The 17284-nt window shown below is 39.9% G+C and overlaps 1 long non-coding RNA gene and 1 other non-coding gene across 2 annotated transcripts in view; one reads left to right on the forward strand and one right to left on the reverse strand.

Moving 5' to 3' along the window:
* LOC134737128 (uncharacterized) overlaps positions 1–17284 on the reverse strand; it is a 547208-nt gene that overhangs the window by 436410 nt on the left and 93514 nt on the right. The gene's annotated exons all lie outside the window — the stretch shown is intronic.
* Positions 6033–6246, forward strand: LOC129487133 (small nucleolar RNA U3). The gene has a single exon (XR_008659242.1). It is a non-coding gene; the product is annotated as a small nucleolar RNA U3 (small nucleolar RNA).

Below are 17284 nucleotides of genomic sequence, written 5' to 3' on the forward strand. Positions count from 1 at the left end.
GGATTTTGTGTACAATCCTAACACATTTTGTAAATCAGAATTTATAAAATTCAAAACCTGCCTGATGAATAATAGGCCACTTGAGAAGAATCACCATCTTGGGAGCAGATTCCACCAACATTCCTAATGGCTAATAGTTCTTTTGTGTTTGCAATTTACGAAGTACTTCTGTGTCTGTGATCTCAATTAATATTCACGGCAATCCTGTTAGGAAGTTAGGACAACTCTTGCACCCATTTCACACATGAGAAAACTGAGGCTTGGGTAATATCTGCCCAAGAGAGTATAATGAGCATCAGACTTGGCCCTGACACTCTCACCCCAGAGTGGTCCTTCCACTCACCTGTGTTCTCTCCTGGGACACGTGCCAGCTGCTTTAAGTACCAGACATCCCAAAGGGACGAGGAGTTTCCTCACCCTCTTATTAATTCAAATAGGTATTCATTCATTTAACAAGCCCTCACTGAGTGTTGCTAGGCACAGGAGATACCATGGTGGCAGAATGTAGGTACGCCCATCCTTCTCCAGTTCATAGTTAGCTGAACAAGACACACAATGAAACAAGCACTAATAATGGAGTGTGGTTATACTATGACAGGGCAGTCACAGTAGTCACTGGCCTAAACTGAATGTACCCATTGTCTATAGCATTCAACTGTCCCTGGGCTTTGCAGCCTTTTGTATAATAGTAGTAACAATCATGTCAAGGCTCAACCTCAGAAGGATCCACTTTCAGGCTCACTCACATGGGAGCTGGCAGGATTCATTTCCTTGGGGCTCTTGGACTGGGGGCTCAGTTCCATACTACTTAGCTGGAGGCCATCCTCAGTCCCTTGTCACATGGGCCTCTCCTTAGGGCAGCTCATCACATCAGAGTCACAGAGACAGAATGCAAACAAGATAGTCTTTTACAAGCTGATCTCCAAAATGACAGACCATCACTTCGGCCATAGTCTACTAATTGGAATCACTAGGCCCAGTCCACATAAACACAGAAGGAGAGGGTCATGCAGGGAACAAACATCAGGAAGTGGGATTACTGGAAGCCATCCTGCTACTCTTGCCAACAGCTAATTTGTAGTATATTCAAAACCCAAATCCAGGTCTGTCTGACTTACAGTAGCTGTGCCACATCCACCAAATGACAGTCTCACAGGTCTCCAATATGTGCAGAGTTAATTATATTACATTTCCAAGACAATATTACATGTGTGATTTGTTTCATTCAAGGTACACACAGGTAGATATCTTAATTCTCATTTTATAAAGGAAAAAACTGAAACTCACAGAGTGTAAATGACTCATGGACTTCTGTAGGTCATGGTAATTTTTAGTGTTGAAGTTAAATGACTTTTTAGTGTTGGAACCTAAATGATACGCCCAAGCTCACACCAGATGGAGCCTGGATGCAGGTTTTCTGCCTCCAAATTCCAAGAAGTTCAATGCTGCATCTGTATCTTCCATTGATTTCCACCTATTTTCCACAAAGCCCTCCCATGCAGCTCCTAACCCCCATCTGTCTGTAGGTAGCAGTGTCAGATCCTAAAGCCACCTAAAGCCCATCAGAGGGCACCTCCTCCCATGACTTTCCAGTGTGACTGCACCTCCAAAGCCACCATGACGGGAAGATTGGGTATGAAGCGAGAAGAGGAGCTCTGAGAACTTTGGGATCGTCCCCTGCATGTTGAAGACAGATCTCACTTCCCTTCTTGGGGATCACAAGGTAACTTTTACAGAGTTAGAAGTGGAAAAATGTCTCATCCAGTACTCAAAGAGCATCCATCTTACTTTCGTTCTTTTGCAGGTAGCTCTGGCAACTCTTCTTCTACTCTTGCCAGTCACAATCAATCACTGAGAACTCCCAAATCCCCTTCACACCCACCCTCTGCTGCCTGCTCATGCAGCAGCCTCCTTACTGAGTCGTTTTCCTGCCTCTAGTCTCCACCCTGAAATCCATTCTCCATGGCACCCAGAGTGAGCTTCCCAAACTTTGATCTGATCTTAGAACTCTCCTACTTAAAACCTTCTGTGGTTCCCCATTGCTTCCAGCATAAGGCTGATATTCCTTATCATAGTGCCAAGGCCCTGCCCATCTGGCCCCCTCCTTTCTCTGCCAGCCTTAGCTCTCATCATTCTCCCATCATCACTTCTGCTCCAGACACACTGACATGGCATGGCCAGTGTCTCCCATGCGCCCTCCTCTTTCTCATTTTCTGGCTGTCCCTGCTGTCTCCCAACCCCTTTTATTCTCAACCTGATCAAGACCTCCAACTCATTCCTCATCTAGATTTGGTATCCTTCCTTTGTCATCCCATAGAATGTCTTGTTGTGCCTGTCACACTGTGTTGTTATTGTATGGTCAGCAACAGAAGGAGCGAGCCTGAGTTTGCCTTGTCAGTGATATCCACTGTGGCCAGCATAGTATCAGGGCCACGGGAGTAACTTAGCAAACTTGTTGAACAAATGAGCGAATGAAAGCAATCTCCATTCCCATGTTCCTGGGATTAAAGGCTTCCATTTGCTTACTCACCCACCCACGGGTCACTGAGCTTCCTTTAGTCCTGATGACTCCAGGGGGGTTGTCCAGTCATTGGTGGGGCCCCCCACAGCTTGAGGCAACCTCTTCATACATTTGTTTTGTCAGCAAACATTTGTGACAGGCATGTGCTGGGTGCTGGAATAGAGTTGAAGATGAGTAAGGAACATAACAGTCCAGTCCAAAATGAGTTCTCAGTCTGGTGCCTGGAGCTTATGCAATTTCAGAGATCCTTGGGGAAATAATAAGTTCATCTTTATAAAGTACCTAATAAAGACACTATCTTGTTATTACTATCCTCTTTCAAATATGTCTGATTTTTACTCACTGTAGAATTATCAGCCTATTCTGCTCATATTCAGCCTATTCTGTCCACTGTTATATTTTTGTTTCACGTTTTAAGTTTTGGGGGTATGCGGCCAGTGGCTAGCAATGTGGCAGCGCTCAGACCTCCACTGCATTGATGACAGCCCACACACCAGCTGCAGCTTTATTGTTTGGAATTGTTTTTGAGACGGTAATTATTTTAGGAGTTACTGGTGAAAAGCAATATGGGTCAGCAATATAGTCAGCAATATACTTTAACATTTTATGACCATTTCTTCATTCCCTTCTAGTTAAAAAATAAAAAATAAATTTTTTTTTTATTTTAAGGCTTAGGCGGTTGTAAGCTTCTATAGGATTTGAAGCCATCATCATTAGAGTTTGCACAGTTCATACTCCAGGCTGCTCCAGTCTATGAGAGGAGAGGAATGCTCCAGCAGGATGGACCGGAGTTTTTCTCCTCCAATATAAATATTTATATTATTAAATGTACCTACAAATAAATAGGTACATTTATTTATTCATGTATTTATTCTCTCATTAGTTCTAGTAGTTATAATAGTCATAATTATGTAGCATTGACTCAGTACTTACTGTATGCTAGCCACCACATTAAATGGTTTCCATTTATTACCCACCACAGCCTTTTAAAAAAACTCAGTACTCTTGTTATCCCCATTTCATAGATAATGATGAGGATGCTGAGATTTGACAAGGTCAGGTAAGTCACCCAGGGTCACACAAGGATTAAGTGGCAGGACAGGAATTTGACTTCAGGCCAGCCTAACATGGGAATTCACATTTTTAACCAATGCACTCTTCTCAATTCCCTTAATTCCAGAAATATTTGAGGTGGCTTACAAAAACACATTCAGTACACAAGAAGACAAATCAGTGAGGTAAACAGATAAAGAGGAAAATTCAGGTAGAAACAAATAAGATGAAGTTAGACTTAATATACTACATATATACCCACGGAGTCCTGTGCACTTTGTAGAAGAATGCAGCAAATTTGATTATATATTTCTCAAAGAGAGAAATGTATTCATTTACATGTTTTACCATATTCATAAAATCAAAAACAAACTAGGTGCTCAGGGGAAAAAACTCTCCATCTTGATACTGAGACTTACAGAAAACTCACCTGGGCCTCTTAAAAAATTACCGTGTAACATAATAATAGACTGTTGAACTTTACAGCATCCCTACAGCAAAGTCAGCAACCATTCTGTGAGACTGTTTCACAGATCCATTTATAACACATCTCAGTGTAGTGAAACATCAAAGCCTGGGCAAACCTCAGATTTTACAGCTTTCCAATGGCTTGGCTGAATCCCAGGAAGCAGAGCTCCAAAAACACATTTTCTTACACCAAGCCTGGAGATTTACTCCCTGACACCAGTCTGGAGTGAAGGAATTCCACAGCACCAGTCAGAGGCAGGCCTGTGTCCTTCCATAAAGTGTACAGGTGTTGACATCTTCCTGTGAAGAGCAACGAATGCATACAGGATGAGCATCTGATGGCTGTGCCTCACCCCCACCTTTATGCAGAGCCAGACACTGGCAGGGCTCTGATCCCCTCAGAAGAGGATTCTGGTGGCATCAGGTAATGTGGGTGATGCATTCTCAAAACCTTACTCCATAGAGCATGGCTACGATCATTTCAATCTGGAAAAGTGTTTAGTCAGCTGTTACTAAACTCTAGGCACAGTCATGTAAAAATCAATTAATCAATCAATACATGGATTAAAGTGTACTTTGAATATATAACACTAAGCAGTGTCACATCCTGTGGGGGCCTCCAAGGTAAACCAGTAACAAAATACCTGAACTTGTAGAGGGTTGTTAGGACAAGTTAGACGTTGGAAGATGTTGTTGATATGGCCAATGGGACTCAACCTCAGCATCTGGAACAATTGTTTCTTTCCACCTTCTTTAAAGGCAACTGCCAGAGTCCAGACATGGTATCCTAGAGCCATAGAACCAATCTGTCCACCTAAACAGTACATCATCATCCCTGGGCGCAACCAGGAGTCTGCCTACATGTATTAGTCCATTTTCACACTGCTATAAAGATACTACCCGAGACTGGGTAATTTGTAAACAAAGGAAAGAGGTTTAATTGACTCACAGTTCCGCATGGCTGGGGAGGCCTCAGGAAACTTACAATCATGGCAGAAGGGGAAGCAAGCATGTCTTATATGGCGGCAGGAGAGAGCACATGTGAAGGAGGAACTGTCAAACACTCATAAAAACATCAGATCTCATGAGAATTCCCTTACTATCACGAGAATAGCATGGGGGAAATGACCCCATGATAAAATCACCTCCCACTAGGTCCCTCCCTCGACACATGGGGATTATGGGGATTACAATTCAAAATGAGATTTGTGTGGGGACACAGAACTGAACCATATGACTACACTCTTAGTGGGAGTGTGAGGCAGGCTATGCTGCTGTGCCTTAAAGAACTGTGTGGTCACTGAACTTTTGATCCTACACTCTATCAGTAACCATTTTACACATACATATATATAGTAGATTGTAAGTATCAGTTACTGTACAGTATTTTATAAGCAATACAAAACATTCATTAAAATGAAGATTGGGAGGAATGGAATATAAAATGAGCATAGAGAGAAGTTCTCTAGAAGTTCTACTATTTTCTTCCCACATTTCTTCGTATCATCCTGCACACTCCTCTTTGGAGAACACTGTCTTAATGTAAGAAGCTGTGCCTTCTCTAAACCACCTCTTGGCACTTCCAGCAAGCTTTTCATCATCCAACCCCAACCCATCTCCCCAGCTGTCCCTGCTGGTGCTCTCCACCCATACTCCACTATCCACCATGACAGCATACACACCATTTCCTGCACGCACAATGTACTCTGCATTTTTTTGTTCATGTCATTCCTTCATCCCAAATGCCTCTCCCTCTTTCTCCAGCTATCAAAATTTTCAACTTTCAAGACCCAGTTCAAATTCTATCTCTACCCTGTAATTAACCTAGATCCCTTCTCAAATAGAATGAATCACTTTCTTCAACAATATTAACCAAAAGTATATTTTCTAATCTTCCCAATATCCCTGCAAAGTATTATTAAGTATCTGACAGATCAGAAAAGGCTCTTTTCTAGTCAGAAAGACTATAAATGGCTCTTTTCTAGTCAGAAAGACTGTACTCTCAGGAATCATTTCTATAGTTTTTTACTAGAGAAGTTTCTCTGAATGTGTAGAGCACTGGAAACCATAAGGAGGAGCTGCATTCTCTTCTGAGCATGAAGTGAGCTCTCAGTGTTGCTTCTCTGCAACTGCCATTTGCCATTGATGATCGTTCTTCTCTTCCTCTGGGATAGTAAAAGGGTACAGGATACAGTCTAAGTGATTCCCGTTTTAAAAAGGAAAAGTCTCTTGCATATTGTATAATTAACCCATACCCCTAGTGACTGATAGGAGCAGAATTTGAACCCATAATATCCCAGTGGCTATGTTCTTTCCAGCGCACTAAGGTTTCCTTCATGCCTTGGCTTCCCATGACAGAAACTGCACTCTATATATATTCTCTTATGACATCTTCAGCTAGCCCTGTGAATACATATTATCATCTCTAGATTGGAGCTAAGAAAACAAAGCCTTGGAAAGGTGAGGTAGCTTGCATAACGTCATTTAGTTAGCAAACAGCAGGGATGTTTCCAACCCAGGTTAGTCTGACTGTAGATCCCATATTCTTTCTGTTTTGCCATGCAAGTGGATCTATTCTTCTCATTACTTCTTACTTTCACCTCACTTTAGCTTTTAGTCATTTTGCCTTGGCTTAAATAGCAACTTTAATATATCTTTCCTTCAATGCTCTGTGAGGTAACTGAGGACAAGAAAATATGTTTCACTCAATTCTCTGGTGGCCAGTACCTACATATCAAAAGTATGTTTATAAATGTGAAGTTGAACCCTACAGGAAGAATGATTGCAAAGAAATCTCGATTCACTGCGCTGTCTCTGTCTCTAGAGTTTTTGTACCTATTGGCTTGCCAACATTGCATTCAAAGAATATGGAAAGGAAACTGAAAAAGGTGGAAGAGACCACCACCTCTTGCTATCTCCTAAAACATCATTTTTAATAAGCTGCAGGCTACCCTTGAAAACTGTCTATCATAAGCACAGTGCTGGCAACATCTCCTGAAAGATGATAGAGGTCCAGGTGGCCATCCAGATGCTGGAACATGCCTGAGGACGTGGGGGGATGTTTAAAATAATTGATAATTTTGAAAATAGAAAACAGTTTATTATATAAGGATATAAAGAATAAAATATTTTGTATAGCTTTACAGTGTGTTTGTATTTTGAGCTAAGTATTATTACAAAAGGGTCAAAAAGTTAAGAAAATTTAAAAGTTCATAAAGTTAAAAAGTTATAGTAACCTAAGATGAATTTATTATTGAAGAAAGAAAAATATTTTTATAAAGTTAGTGTAGCTCAAGGGCACAGTGTTTATAAAGTATACAGTAATGTACAGTAATGTCCTAGGCCTTCTGAGAATGTATCCCATCACTAAGTGACATGATTGTAGTAAACTCCTTGCAGATGTTGACTAAGTCAAAGATCTTCAGATGAGAAAATTCTCCTGGGTTATCTGGATGGGGCTAAATGCCGTCATATGTATCCTGATAAGGGAGAGGCAGAGGGATATTTGACACAGAAGAGAAGGCAATGTAACCACAGGGGCCGAGACTGGAGGAATGTGGCCACAAGCCAAGGAATGCTGGGAGCCACCAGGAGCTGAAAGAGTCAAAGAACCTATGCTCCTCTAGGGCCTTTGGAGGGAGTGTGGCCCTGCTGACTCTGGTTTCAGCCCAGTAATACTGATTTCAGATTTCTGATTTGTGGTAATTTCTTAGAGCAGCCATCAGGAATTAATACACTAATAAGAGCTTTAGTGCAAGGAGATAGAAGCGAATGACACAAATGACAAGTAATAACTTAGGTACAGTACTCAGCACCTCTCCAGTCTTAAGCACGCTCAAAACCTCAGCTACCACATTCCAAGGAAACCAGGCCATCCCCCACCACCAAAAACCCATGCTTCTTTGGACATTCTATCAGTTCAGATGGAGGATGATTATTTCTAAGATGACCACTCCACCATCCACCAAAGTCCTGCAAAAAATAACACTGTGTGGCTTTCCAGCCAGTTAAACTCATTATGATCATGGGCTTCTCTTTATTATTAAATATAAGTTCTAGTGGATGCTATCCTCACCTTCATTCTCATCCCTGTACCTCCTTGGATTTTATCTCCTTAGGCCTGAACTCCCACTGGTCCCAAACCTTCCACCAGGTCATTTGAGAATGCTACCCAATTTAAAGCACCTTGCTATATCCTGAATCTTTTCCCCACACCTTTACTGCTCTCACTCCATCTGGGTTCTGCCTATCACATTGAGAACCCCAAGCCATTCATCCCTTCTATTGATCAGTCCCTTCTCTCTTCACTTCCTTGCCCACATGGTCCAGATCCTACAGCTCATTAGTTCGGCCGCTCCTTTGCCAACATCTTCAACTCCCTTACTCCATCTGTCCTCCTGTTGCACCTGCCTGGCAAAATCCCACACCCAAACTAAAGCAAACATCTGGCCTTCCCCATCTCTACCTGGGCTTCTGGCATCCCTCGTCTCTACCTAAGCTTCTGAGCAGTGGCGAAGAAAATCAAAATATCCATCAAAACTCTAGCTAATCATGGTCTCTGGCCTCACCTGGATCCTTAAGACAGTCTTCGCACTTTTCTAGTTAGCTTTCTCGACAGTGGCTGTATCAAATCTTCTCCATTCTTACCAAAGCCCCTATGACTTTTTTACCCTCTCAGCCTTGTGCATTTATTTATCCATTCATTGTTTCTTTCAACAAATACTGGTTGGGTGTCAACCATGTGTCAGATGCTGCACTAAGCATAAGGACAACACAGTGAAAACACAGATATGGCTGCTGCTCTAACAGGACTAAACAAGCTACTGGAAAATACTCTCTCAGAAGACCACCTTTCTGTGAGAGGAGACACAGAAGCTATCTGAGGATTATTTCCACCTTCCTGTCCCCAGACTCACATCGTTGCACCTTCCTTCTATCCTCCTTTTTTGTACAAAGAGAATCATGTTTCTCCTGTCAACAACCAGTCCCTTGGCTGATGCTCGAAGGTCCCTTGCATCCCCACTCCTTGAACTCCTTGTTCTCTAAGTTACCCCTCTATCTTGAATTGCCGCCCTTTCTCTTTCCAATGTCTTTTCACCACCAGTGTTTAAAAGGTCTTAGGTCTTTTCCATCTAAAAGAAAATATAATTGCTCTCCCAAGCTGCTGTCTTATTTTTCTCCTATTCACAGGCAAACTTTTTTAAAGAGTTGTCTGCGTCCCTAGTCTCTGCTTCTTGCTTCCCAGTCCCCCAAACACCCACTATAATTTGGCATATGTTCCACTCCCAGGCCCCATCTTTCTTGACATCTGTATAGGATTTGATGCTGTTGACTACACCCCCCCCGCCTTGTTGAAACACTACTCCTTTAGTTTCCCTAACACTACACTCCTCTGGTTTGTCTTCTGTCTCTCTGTGATAAGCAGAATTCTAAATATGTCCTCTCAAAATTCCCATCTCCCAATTATTCAATTAAACACTAATCTAGTTTTTGCTGTGAGGAGACTTTACAGATGGAGTTCTGGTTACTAACCAGCTGACCTTTAAATAGGGAGAGTGACTTGGATTATTCAAGTGGGACCAATGTAACCACATCTGCCCTGAAAAGCAGAAGAGGAAGGCAGAAGAGTCAGTCAGAGAGATGTGGCAACAGAGAGTCAAAATGTGAAAAGGACTGTGCTGCCACTGCCAGCTTTGAAGGGAGCCATGAGCCAGGGAGTGTGAGTAGCCTCTAGAAGCTGAGGACATCTTCCATTCAGCAAGGAATTTTACCAGTAACCTGAGAGAGCCTGGAAATGGATGCTCCCTGCTGGGGCTTCCAGCAAGGACTGCAGCTCTGCTAACTCTTTGATTTCAGCCTGGTGAAACCCTAAGCTAAGAACAAACTAAAAACCACCTGAGTCATGCTGTGCCCAGACTCCTGACCTACAGAACTGAGATAATAAATGGATATTATTTTTAAATGATGAATTTGTGTTCATTTGTTATGGCCACTATAAAAAATTAATACATTCTCTATCTGCTCCCTCTCTGCCTCTTTGGGGACTTCTCTTCCTCTATCTGTCCCTTAAACATCATTTTCTGTTCTACTCATTCTCGCCGAGTAATATTATTAGCTCTATGCTTCCATTTCTATCTATATGCTACTAAATCCATAAGCCATAACTCTTTGTCAGATATCTTTGCTGAGTTCCAAACCAATAAATCCAGCTGTCTGATAGATATTTCCAACCATATGAGTCAGAGGCACCTAAAACTCAACATATCCAAACTTGAACTCGTTATCTACCCCTATAGCTGCTCTTACTCCTGAGACCTCCAAGGCATAATAGTTATCCAGCTGCCAAAGTCTAAACCAGAGCCTCATCCTGGCTTCTTCCTCTTCTTTGATGCTAAATCAAATCCCCACATGCTATCTATTCCAACTCCTAATTTCCTCTAATCCTTCTACTTCCCTCAATTTTTGCAGCACAAGTCACCGTCATCTCTCATCCATGCTAATGCAAAAGCTCCTTACTGGTCTCCTTCTCTCCAGTGGTACATCCTCAGTTTATTCTCCCAGCTGCAGTCAAAATATCACTCCTGAGATAAAAATCACTCTCCTTGAGGGAAACAGAATAGAGTAATATGACTAAAGACCAAGTTACCATTCTGAAGAATGAAGTCAAGAAAATCATCCATAACTAGGGCAAAAAGATAAAAAAAATGAAGGAAAAAGTAATAGATGTGGAGGATTACTTCATGAGGCCCAATATCATCTATGATTTCTTAAATATGGGACTGGGAAGTAATTTTTAAAATAAGAAAATATTCCAAAGTTCTAAAAAGGAATTTCCAAGTGCCCTAGACTATTAATTTAAAAAAAGACCCATGCTCAGGCATATCCTAATAAAATTTCTCATCAGATGCCTAAACACCAGGGGGAAATATATTCAATCTACTAATAGAAAACAATTTTAAATCTAGAATCCCATTTTCATCCAAACTAACTGACTAATAGAGGGCAAAAAGAAAGTATTTTCAAATATACATAAAGACCACCTCTCTAAATGAATTGTCTATGATGTAAACTGTGCCAGCATTTTAATTAACTTCATACAATTCTAGAAAGTCAAGTCACCTCTGACAGATATGATTAAAGCAAAATAAAAAATGTCATTCTACCATGACTTGTAAGCAAAGAAACCAGGATCACTTATAGTTAAATCTAAGTAAGTTGGTGAATGTTTTGCAGCTGACCAGATTTTAGAATTTTGCTATCTCTGGGATAGATTATACTTCGATTCTTTGAATCACAATGGGATGAATTTCGGAACACCAAGAGACAGGCTGATCAAAGGGTTTCACCACCCTTTATTCACTATCATATGCAATGTTTAAATAATATTTAGACATTGCCCATATTGATTTCAGCTCTCTGCCCAAACATTGGAAACACTAATTATGTAAACAGTCCCAGGATCCAGAGCTAAGGTTGCTTGCATAGTGCTTAAGGGTAGAATACACAAAGAATGCCAAGAGCCTGATGCCAAGCCCTACAGGGAACTTTCAGGTTATAATTCCAGCAAGCCGATTATAGACCTGTGGTTAAATTTACTTAAAACCACTACCCAGGGCGAAATCCATTGTGAACACCAGCCATGGCAAAATCCCATTACAACTTCCTTCTGATACAAAGGCACATAATAAAAGAGCAAGCAATCAAGGTTCCCAACCAAAAGACCTCAAGTGGGGCCTCACAAATATTTTTTCTCCATTTCCCAGATCTTGCAAGAGAGGGTTGTAGAGCCCTTGGACATGCTGCTGAAAAACACTGGTCACCATTAGTATCCACTGTTATTCCAGGATTTTGTTTTATTATTGGCTATAAGGATAGTTACACCAAAACCTTTCTGTGCTATATTAGTGACACAGTGGAAGCTATTTTAATATTATAAACTCATGTGATATTTCAATTTAACTCTAATCTTATCTTTTCTTTTCTGATTTTATGTAATCATTTACTGATTCATTTTTTTCCAAGAGGCCAGTTTTTCTCCTGTTTTCTCTGTAATTGTTCTTAGCAATTTTAATATACTCTTACTATATGTTGTCACCAGGTGTTTAAATTACAGCATTCTTCAAAACTTTAAAAATCTTAATTTTTCCACACACAAAAAATCAACAAATTCACTAAGGCAGAAATAAAACACATTAAAAACTCACAACTAGAGAAGGGTACCTCTGAGGTAGGCTGAATAATGGCCCCATAAATTGTCTACCTCCTAGTCACCACAACCTGGAAGATGTTACTTTATATGGCTAGAAGAACTTTGCAGATGTAATTAAGTTAATGATCTTGTGATGGGGAGAGTATGCTGCATTATCTAGGTAGGATGAACGATGAAATCACAAGTATTCTTATAAGAGGAAAGCAGAAGAAAATACTACTATGGAAGAAAGGGCAATGTGGTGACAAAAGCAGAGATTGGAATGGCGTGCTTTGAAGGTGAAGAAAGGGTCCATAAGCCAAGGAATCGGGCAGCCACTAGAAGGGGAAAAAGGCAAAGAAACAGAGTCTCCTCTCAGAGCCTTCAAAATAAACTAGACTTGCCAATACTTTGACTTTAGCCCAGTGAGAACTGATTCCATACTTATGACCTTTGGAACTATAAGAGAAAAAAATTGTATTGTTTTACATCGCTGAATTTGTGGTAATTTATTACAGTTTCAGTAGGAAACTAATATAACCACCCACAAAAAAACCTAATTTATTTGGGAATTCAATAACACTTTTCAAAAAAACTAGTTAATTAAAAGAGTAATTACAAACTATTTAGAAAAGAAAGGGTGTGTGGTACATATTGGACGTGAAGGGATTTGGCCACTGCAGTAAGAAAAATAAAATGTAGAGAGAGAATTCCGGGAAGACAGCAGAGTAGGAAGCACCAGTAATATGTCCCCCTATCAAGACAAAAATTGCACTGGCAGGATCTGTCTGATTTAACTATTTTCAAACACTGGAGTCTATTAAAGTTTGCAACTTCCAGGGGAAGTCTTGAATGGTAAATTGCATTAATTTTGATCAATTTCAGCTCTTAGCCCAGGAGCAGCTACCCGTCCCTCACCCCTCAGCCCCATGGCAGGTGGTTGTGCATGCGTTCCTAGAGCAATCTGCACACAGCTTTCAGGAGCCAAAGTGAGCAAAAAACATTCTGTCCTCCAGATATCAGAGATCTGTGCTCTGTGCTTTCATCACTAATTTCTGCTTCTGACCAAAGAGGTGCAAAAGTGTTGGCAAGCTTTTCCTCCTTTGCCTGAAAAGATGTCCAAGGGATTTATTTATTTATTTATTTATTTATTTATTTATTTATTTGGAGATGGAGTCTCACTCTGTCGCCAAGGCTGGAGTGCAGTGGCATGACCTCGGCTCGCTGCAACCTCTGCCTCCTGGGTTCAAGTGATTCTCCTGCCTCAGCCTCCCAAATAACTGGGATTACAGGCGCGACAGGTGCCACCACGCCCAGCTAATTTTTTTTTTTTTTTTGTATTTTTAGTAGAGATGAGATTTCACTAATGTTGGCCAGGCTGGTCTCAAACTCCTGACCTCGCGATCGCCCTGCCTCGGCCTCCCAAAGTGCTAGGATTACAGGCATGAGCCACTGCACCTGACCCCAAGGGATTTAAAGTGCCCTTTCCACCTTATTTTTTTCTATTTTTTCCCTTTTGGGAGCCAGATATTAGACACTAGAATATTTAAACTGCATATGCAGGGAGAATTAGAAAGTGACCAAACATGCCCAAGGAAAGGCACAGGCTCAGAAAAGACTTGAGAAGATGTTGAGTTTACACTTCAGGCTGATCCTTGGCACAGAGACAACCCACAACAATCAAATCCAAAACAATTAAAAATAACAAAAACCAGCAAACCCTGGGAGAAGGGGAGAATTTGATTTCCAAAGTTACCACATTATTAGATTTAAGTGTCTAATTTTTAACAAAAATTCACAAAACCCAAAGGAACAGCAAAGAAAGGCCCATTCAAAGGAATAAAAAAATAAATCAACAGAACTGCCCCTGAACAAGATCTGATGGCAGCTCTTCTCATCAAAGACTTTAAAACCACTCTTTTAAAGATGTCCAAAGAACTAAAGGAAGATGTGAAGAAATTCAAGAAAATGATGTATGAACAAAATGGAAATATCAATAAAGAGAAAAACCTAAAGTGTAACCAAAAAGAAATGTTGGTGCTGAAAAATACAATAACTGAAATGAAGAATTTACTAGAGGGATTTCAAGTCAGATTTGAATAGGCAGAAGAAAGAATCTGCAAAAACTTGAAGATAGGACAATGGACATTATTGAGTCTGAGGAGCTGAAAGAAAAAAGATTAAAAGAAAGTGAACAGAATATAAGAGACCTCTGGGATACCATCAAGTGGACCAATATATGCATTGTGGGAGTCTCAGCAGAAAAGAAAGACATAAGGACACAGAGAATGTTTGAATAGATAATGGTTGAAAACTTTGAAAATTTGATAAAAGACATGAACATAAACATCCAAGAAGCTCAATAAATTCCAAGTAAAATGAACTCAGAGACCAACACCAAGGCATGATCCAACTTTCAAAAGACAAAAAGAGAGCAGCAGGAGAGCTCCTGAGAGCAGCACCTAGTCACATACAAGAAATCCTCAGTAAGATTATCAGCCAATTTCTCATTAGAAATTTTGGAGGATGAAAGGTAATGGGCTAGTATATTCAAAGTGCTAAAAGTAAAAAAAAAAAAAAAAAAAAAGAAAGAAAAGAAAAGAAAAGCCAACCAAAATTTCTGTATCAGGTACAACTGTTCTTCAAAAATGAGGGAGAAATTAAGACATTCCCAGATAAACAGAAGTTATGGGACTTTATTACCACTACGACTTCCCTAAAAGAAAATCATGAGGGAGTCCTGCAAGGTGAATAAAAAGACAGTAGACAGTAACTTGAAGCCATATGAAGAAGTGAAGATCTTAAGAAAGGTAAAAAAAAAATGGACAATTATAAAAGCTAGTATTTTGTAATAAGTTTTTATTTTCTACAAAATTGTAACTACACCTTTTGTTTTCTGCCTGATTTGTGACTAATACATTTTTTAAAAGATTAGTCTTAAAGCCAGTATAATCATAACTTTGACTTGTAACTTCACATTTTGCTTTCTCCATAATTTAAGAGACTAATAGTTTATTTCTTGGGGGCACACGATGTATAAAGATATAACTTTGTGACATCAACAAATGAAAGGACTGTAAAGTAAAGGAGCAAAGTCTTTGTATGTTATTGAAGTTACGCTGGTATAAGTTCAAATTAGAGTGTTATGACTTTTTTTTTTCTTTGAGATAGAGTCTCACTCTGTTACCCAGGCTGGAGTGCAATGACACGATCTCAGCTCACTACAGCCTCCACCTCCCAGTTCAAACAATTCTTGTGCCTTAGCCTCCCAAGTAGCTGGGACCGCCAGCATGTGCCACTGCACCTGGATAATTTTTGTGTTTTTAGTAGAGATGGGGTTTTGCCATGTTGGCCAGGCTGGTCTCAAACTCCTGGCCTCAAGTGATCCACCCGTGTTGCCCTCCCAAAGTGCTAGGACTACAGACCCAGCCAAGAGTGTTATAACTTTATAATGTTAAATGTAATACCCACGTTAACCACAAAATAGTTACAGAATATACACAAAAAGAAATGAGAGAAAAATTTAAATATTTTAACTACAAAAAACTGACTAAACACAAAAGACAATAAGGAAGAATATAAGGGATTAAAAAGCTATAAGACATATAGAAAACAAATAGTAAAATGATAAAGGTGTCTCCTTATCAATAATTACTTTAAATGTAAGTGGGACTGAGCGCGTTGCCTCAAGCCTGTAATCCTACTATTTTGGGAGGCCAAGGTGGGCAGATCACTTGAGGTCAGGGGTTCAAGACCGGCCTGGCCAATGTGGTGAAACCTCGTCTCTACTAAAATTACAAAAAAAAATTAGCCTGGAGTGGTGGTGCATGCCTGTAATCCCAGCTACTTGGGAGGCTGAGGCAGGGGAATTGCTTGAACCCAGGAGGCAGAGGTTTTAGTGAGCCGAGATTGTGCCACTGCATTCCTCCCTGGGTGACAGAATGAGTGAGACTCTATTTCAAGAAAAAAAAAAAAAAAGTAAATGGATTACATTTTCCATCAAAGGACAGAGATTGCAGAATAGATAAAAAACATATGACCCAGCTATATGCCATCTACAAAAGACTCACATTAAATCTAAAGACACAGATTGAAAGTAAAACGATGGAAAAAGATATTCAATGCACATAGTAACCAAAAGAGCATGGGTGGCTATACTAATATCAGGCATAATAGATTTTAAGTCAAAAAAGTTTATAAGAGACAAAGAAAAACATTATATATTAATAAAAGGATATATTATATATAATAATTATAAACAATAATACGTAATAATTATAAACATTTACACATATAATAACACACCATCAAAATACACAAAGCAAAAACTAATGGAAATTAAGGGAGAAATCAATAGTTGTTTAAAAATAGTTGAAACCTCAATACTCCCCTCTCAATGGATAGAACAACCAGACAGAAGATTAGTAAGTAAATAGAGGACTTACACAACACAGTAAACCAACTACATCTAACAAGCATGTATGGAACACTTTACCCAAGAACAACAGGACAACAGGATATATATTCTCCTCAAGTGCACACAGGACTTTTTAAGGATAAACTGTACGTTAGGCCACAAATTAAGTCTCAATAAATTTTAAAAGGTAGAGATCATACAAAGTTTCTTTTTTTACCACAATGGATGGAGTTAGAAATCAATAACAAGTAAAACTGGAAAATTTGCAAAATTGTGCAAATTAAACAACACACTCTTAAACAGCTAATGAATCAAAGAAGAAGTCATGTAGGAAATTAGAAAATATTTAGAGATGAAAGAAAACAAAAATATAACACACCAAAACTTACAGGATATGGGGAAAGCAAGCCGTGCTCAGGGAAAACTCAAACAAATCAGCAAGAAAAAAAAAATCTCATTAAAAAGTCGGCTAAGCCCAGGGCCAGCCCCATCATCATGGTATTGGTGGCCTCGCCCCATCCATGTCATCCACGTCACATCAGGATGTGCAGTCTTCCTTGTCCTCTGCTAGTGGAATTTGCCTGGGAAAACCTCCACTGAATACTAAAATTGTTGCATGCCCGTGGATTTCTTACAA

The sequence above is a fragment of the Symphalangus syndactylus genome, chromosome 7 (assembly GCF_028878055.3).
Source record: "Symphalangus syndactylus isolate Jambi chromosome 7, NHGRI_mSymSyn1-v2.1_pri, whole genome shotgun sequence".
Classification (NCBI taxonomy): Eukaryota; Metazoa; Chordata; class Mammalia; order Primates; family Hylobatidae; genus Symphalangus; species Symphalangus syndactylus.